Below are 6,843 nucleotides of genomic sequence, written 5' to 3'. Positions count from 1 at the left end.
CCATAGTATAAAAACTGTGAGGGTCAAAAGAGACCTCCAGTCAAAGGGGTAGTGTGGTCAAGTGGTCTAAGGTGTGGGATTAAGGCTCCAGTCTCTTCAGGGGCACAAATTCCTGTTTTGTAGGTATTTTGTTATTGTAATATTATAAAGGTGCTCCCTTATGGAAGGCAGAATAAAATACAGCATTGAAAAAATAATGAAGCCAAGAGTCACGTATAGCCACATTTAAACACAACCTGGTAGTGTGGCCGAGCGGTCTAAGGCGCTGGATTAAGGCTCCAGTCTCTCAGGAGGCGTGGGTTCAAATCCCACCACTGCCATTACTATTAAACTGAGGCTTCTGAGGACTGGCAGATGATGTGGATGCTGAAGTACCCTTAGGCAAGGCACTTATTCCCACATTTGCTCCCCAGGCACCTGACAGGGTAACTCACTGCTCCTAGTCTCTAGTGCAGGGGTGTCAAACTCGTTTTAGTTCAGGGGCCACATCCAGCCTAATATGATATAGAGTGGGCCGGACCAGTAAAATAATATAAATAATAGGATAAGAACTTTTGAGTGAAAAAAGTAAATTCCGTAATGAAAATGTTTCCATTGACGACTTGTACTTGAAAATATATGAACAAACTGAAAATTCTTTAGTAAAATAAGTGCAATGTTAACAATATTACACCTTAGTTTATCATTTATACATGTGAATCACAACTTAGAGATCACAGTGGATGTACAAATACATAAAATATTAAATAACAGGACAAATATTATTAAAATTCCACATACTTCTCTTAAGACATTTCAGATGTTCATATTTTTTGTTAAAGGCTAGTCTGTAAATGTAAACATTTTTGTGTAATTTTACTTTTTTTTACACTAAAACAAAGGGACAAATTTACAGTTCTAATTATTTATAGGTTATTATGATAGTATTTTACTGGTCTGATCCACTTTAGACTGAAATGACCTAAAATGATTTTAACATCCTTGATTGTTAATATCTGCAGCGTAGTTTTTGCATTTTACAAATTCATCCCAGGGGCCGGATTGAACCCTTTGGCGGGCCGAATTTGGCCCCCGGGCCGCATGTTTGACACCTGTGCTCTAGTGTGTCCTTGCATGTTCAGTGAGTGATGGGTTTCATTTAATTTCATTTATTAGTTTATTGTATTGTGGACAATCCCAATTAATTAACTGTATCAATAAGAGTAAAAAGGGGCAGCTTTAGCCAACATGACTAGTATCCTGCTATAGTCCCCCAGCCCGATGACAATAGGCACCCTAAAAAAAACAATATATTACAGCACATTAACAAAAAAGAGAGATTTAAGACAGCTAAGAGACAAGATAAATCAATAAAGATAAAAAAAGATAAAAGAGAACAGTGAAGCATCACGATGGCCAAAAAACAAAACCTCCTATCTGCAAATTTTTAGATTTTGAGTTTTCACATTAAATGGACTGCACTTTGGGGGGCATAAATACCTAGTATGTATTGTTAACACATAATATGGAAAGAGAATCTGAGAACAGAAGAATATGCTTGGATATCTTTAACAAAGACTATACTATAATAAAATTAAATGTTTTTCCTGAAAAAAGTAGGGCTGAGCAAGTTAACGCGTTATTACCGCGTTAACACATTCGTTAAATAACGCCGAAAATTTTTTAAATTTCCCGTTAATGTCGCTCTGCCTTTCAAGCAAGTCTTAGTTCATTTATACATACGGACTCTTATTTTGAAACTCATGCTTTTATTTTGGCGCTCCATATGCACGTAGCTCAGAGGAGAAAGCGAACTTTCCTTTACTGAATCAAACTTTGTGTAACTCCTGCAGAAGCAACGCCTGTATGTGTCAATCATTTTGTTGTTTACTAAATAATTTCACATGCAAACGTGCCGTTAGAAACATGTTTATGACATTATTTTGGATGTGTTTATTACAACGTGTTATTAACATGTTTAAGCTAATTCGTTTATGCTAGCAGTCGGAGATGGGTTACTAATTCTTTATGCAGGCTCATGCTAAGTTTATGTAAATTCATTGGTTGTGTTTAGGTATAATATGCCAGCCTTTGAACTAACCTTTACTTATTTACGATGTGATTAGCTTGATGCTAACGTGAATGGGAAAATCCATAGACATGCTAACGATTAGTATTTACAGATTAATTTAAGATTTACGTATTTTTATTCAGCAACAAAGGTTCACATCAGAGATATTTTATACTATTCATTCTTACAACAACTGAACATAAAATACTCACAGGCAAATGTTTTTTGGGCCATACAAACAGAGTGATAGAAACGTGTCTGTTAGTTCCTTCCTATGTCCGAACTGACTACGGTAACACCGAAAGGACAAAACATACATTAGTGCAACTTATTCCGACCACTAGAGGGCCCCCTTTGTTTACTTTGAACAACTGAACTTCACATATTATTGGGCTTATTAGTATTAGTACTTATTAGTGGGCTTAAGACTCCTGTATATTGCTCACAAGCGGAAATAAACTGGTGGGGACATAAAGTGTCACAAAAAAGTGATTTTTTTTTTAAATAGGAGGTTTTGTATTCTGGCCATTGAAAATCATACGGAGACAACACATATAATCCAAACAAAGAAAAGCAGCACATAAAATATTACACGCAATACATCAGCAAAGAATCACAGACAGGGATGTAAACAGACGTCACATATGGACAGACAGCATCCATGATCATGACCCAAATAACACAGAGCCATAGTTAAAAGCAGAGGCTTGTGTGTTGCATTTCCACACGTACACTATATACTTACAAATAATAAAGATTCTTCTTCTCTCCCAACAATACTACCCAAGAACCAGCCAGATTTAACCCTGTTCCACTGCAGATGTGGGCTACATCTGTTTATGGCTCTGACACAGTGTTAATAAAGTGCATAGACAGGTCTGCATACGCACGAGTAGTAGTAGTAGACTTCAACAAGCTACCTAACTAAACATAACTTCCTTCACACCTTCATAACTTCTGTAATATTTGAGAAACTACAGGAACTGGAAAAAAAGGATAAAAATAAATTGGGTGACAAAGGGCTCTGTCACCTTCAGTACTTCATATATGTTCTGTTTTATGAACTAGCAATCAATTGAAAGTATGAAAAACGGCAACACAAAAGGGCTATCGATCCCTGACAACATATTTGTGCTTGTTGAATTATTGAAAAATCAAGGTTAAAGTAAAGAATCCTAAGAAATACCTCGCTGTCATTGTCCTGATAGTGATAAACACACTGGTACCATAATGGCATGTTCATGTTTGTGAGTCACAGCCTTTACATTCAGTGAATGTACGGTACTTTTGAATTAACCCACCTGACCACACATTTACTGACAGTTTAAAAAACTCATAAATGATTTAGAGCACACATCCTGAAATTGCTCGTGGTGCACAACAAGAACTGGAATTTCCATCTAAAGGCTGAAGAAACTGAAATGAGATGCAGGACTGATGAACTCAATGCAACTGAAATCACTTCCATACAAAAGATCAACCTCCAATTAATTTATTGAAAAGGAAAAAAACAAATTAAAAAGTACACATTTGTTGTCTAATATAAACCATTTTGAGTGATTGCAAATCTTATTGAGATAAATACCACTATGAAGACTCACCAGCATTTTGATATCTAGTTTGAAACATACAAATGAAGCCATTCTTTGTATCACATATTTGATTGTGATAAGCACAGAAGCAGAAATGGAAAAACCGAGCAGGGTCCCACAGGGATGTATATTAGAGAGCCAGGCAGTTGCATTTCTGCAATGTTCTCTCAGACCTGAGGTGCAAGCAATGGGAGGGCAATAAAACGATGTGACCAGAATTGGTCGGAGCTTTTATTGCACCCTGAAGAGTGCAACTCTGGCAGAGCATGACCTCTGCAGGGGGTACTTTCAACTAAAATATAACCCATTAGAGAGTATGGGGACTTCTGCTGCAGAGTATTTACATGTAAAGTACAGCTCTCTTGGTGACCTGTGCTGAGATGCTTCTTTGGCCACTGCTATCTGCTTCTTATATCATACAGATGCAAGAGTGAAAAAAAAAAAAAAAAAAAAAATGGCTTGATCGTATGTACTCATTCACAACTGAAAACAGCAAAAACATTAAACTGAGATGGGTTTTTTTATGTTTTGTTGTTGGGTTGGATGCTGATATTTTTCCTTGTTGTTGATTTAACCCTTACTGTCATAAAGGGACAACTCATTTTCACGGATCACTACAAGGTCAAAGACAAAGACATGCACTGATTGGTTAATCAGTTAATCTAAATTGCCCATAGGTGTGAATATGAGAGTGATTGTTTGTCTCTATATGTTCAGCCCTGCGATGAACTGGTGACATGTCCAGGGTGTACCCCACCTTCACCCATAGGCAGCTGGGATAGGCTCCAAGCGACCCCCATGACCCTAGTGAGGATAAAGCGGGTTCAGAAAATGAATGAATGAACTACAAGGTGATTTACTTTTGCCACAACTAAATAAAAAAAATCTGCCATAGTGGAAATTCATCCCATTATCTAGGGCTGAACACTTGATGAAAGGCTCATTTATGCCCATATAAGCATATGTAGACAGATGGAGTGTTCTGTCTGTCTTCTGCGTTGGTTACATGCATATTTCTTTTCGTCCTCTTGCGGATGCGATCCCAAATGGAGAATACAAAGCGATACCACAGGGAACTGTAGGGGCATTGTTGAGATTTGAAGAGAATAATTTCCAGAAATGGTAGAATTTTTTCAAAGAGGGACTGTCTGAGATTGTGAAAAACTACTGATATAATTATGACAACTACTGTTCTCACTATCAACATTATACATAATACCTCCTCTGTCATGCCATGTTTTATTATTGACTTTCTTCTTCCTCATCTTCTCCAAAACTTTACTCTTCTTCATATTTGGCCAGTATGTTAAGTGTGGCACCCTCTGGTGGACTGACTGACAAAAGCTCATTCCAACACAACTGAAGCACAGAAGTATAAAGGCAGTAACGTTTGAAAACATTTGAAAGGCATTTACCTATTTATCTGCAGTGAGCATAAATGGACGTTAAGGGTATTTTCATAGCTAAGAGTCCAAACTAAAACTCATATCCAGTTAGTTTTCATTTACACCACAATTTGTGAAGGCTGCTATGTTTGACTTTCATCATCTTTATGTGCTGTAGGTCCTTCTACCTGACAGTGACTGCCTTACAATGTGATATCATGACTTCTGGAAATATACACACCACTTCTAATTGGTGTTAATTACCGTGTTATCTGTACACATTATAAGCTTTTCGGGTGTATGTTCACACCGTGTCAAATACCACGCACTGCAGTGGCGATTTCTCATAGACTGCAAGGGAAGCCCGGCTTCCCCTAAAATTATGAAAATTAAATGGTTAAATATGTACGGTTGTGTTGACATTTCATTGACTACAAATGTGTTAGAACACGTTCATCTCACAGACGAGTTCGTTCAGAATCAGCTTTATCACAAATCAACAGACTCGATGTTGTTCACTTCTCATACATTCCCGTTGCGCTGTTTTCTCATTCGATCTCTGCTCAGTGCATTTGCCCGTAGACGCTCAGCGTCCATGCACTTCAATGGGACTGAGTGGAACAGTTTTTTTCATTGCCTCAAAACTGGACGGTAATTGGATAAATGCCATGATGTTGTCCTGCCCCCGGACGCTCGGTGTCTCTGGGGGTGAATGGAGCTGTGGGCGGAGCTCGGCCGGGCTGGACGCCAGGCTTCCACATGCTGATTGGAGGATCAGTTGAAAGGCTGAATCCCGTTTGATTGACAGATATTTTGAGATCTACTCCTTCACTTGGCAGAGTTCAGTTTAATACCGTTGTGCATTCTGCTGTGAAATGGAGAGAGAAACCACAACGAAATTACTTGTTCATTTCTTGCACTGTAAATAAAACACAATCATTGTACTTCCTTGTTTCAATTTAACATAATTTCAACGTTTTCTTGTTTACTTGGTACAATAAGGTCACTGACCATTTTCTTAAAAAGGAACGGAAGTGCCTAATTTATGTTTAAATAACCTGACATTTTTTTTTTTTTTTATGTAAGCCGACAATGAGCTTCCCCTGTCTGAAAGACAAGCAGCTGCCACTGACGCACTGAGGGTTAGGGTTATGGTTAGGGGTTAAGGTTATGTGAACCGGAGATCTTGGCATAAATTGACAGGCAATCAAATGGCGTTGAATAACACCCAAAAGGATGAAAATGCATACGTATAGCACGCCAAATGCCATACAAACTGGCATGCCATACAACATGATTTCACGAGATCAGTCTCTGTCTTAGAGACATGAGTCTGAATGTGACATACTCTTGTTACTCTTGTCAGTTCATATTCAAATTCTGTCTGTTTTTCTTCTTGTTGGATGATGACTTTGCACAGCTTCCTGGAAGGGGCCCCAAAATCCATCCATAAAGTGTTCATACCAAAAATGAACTGAACCATTGTTCATTTTGATCCAGACCAAGACCCCTTTCTTTGGTTGGGACAAAAACTGGCTATTGGGTCTGCTTCTGCACATTAGGTTTGACTCAAACTGAGAAGTCCAAGTCCAGACCAAATCAAGCAAGTGTGAAAACCGTCAAAAGCAACACATACTGTTATATTTTCCTGTCAAATATCATAAAACACAATGATGAGTAATTCCACCTAGTTACTAAATGGGTGCTTCTATGAAACTGGTCCCTAAAAACAGGACATGGGGGCTAAAAATTCAAACCAGATGTAGACTAATGTTATGAAGCAAGTTTGAAAGCACTTTGGATCTATTACAAAAAT

At 38.0% G+C, this 6,843-nt stretch overlaps 1 non-coding gene across 1 annotated transcript; it reads left to right on the top strand.

The window, feature by feature from the left end:
• The first annotated feature begins 238 nt into the window (after positions 1–238).
• Positions 239–320, top strand: trnal-aag (transfer RNA leucine (anticodon AAG)). Its single transcript has one exon. It is a non-coding gene; the product is annotated as a tRNA-Leu (tRNA).
• Positions 321–6,843: the final 6,523 nt, after the last annotated feature.

The sequence above is a fragment of the Sphaeramia orbicularis genome, chromosome 10 (genome assembly GCF_902148855.1).
Source record: "Sphaeramia orbicularis chromosome 10, fSphaOr1.1, whole genome shotgun sequence".
In the NCBI taxonomy this organism is placed as follows: Eukaryota; Metazoa; Chordata; class Actinopteri; order Kurtiformes; family Apogonidae; genus Sphaeramia; species Sphaeramia orbicularis.
The sequence above is the reverse complement of the archived record's forward strand: the minus strand, read 5'-3'. Positions and strand labels throughout refer to the sequence as shown.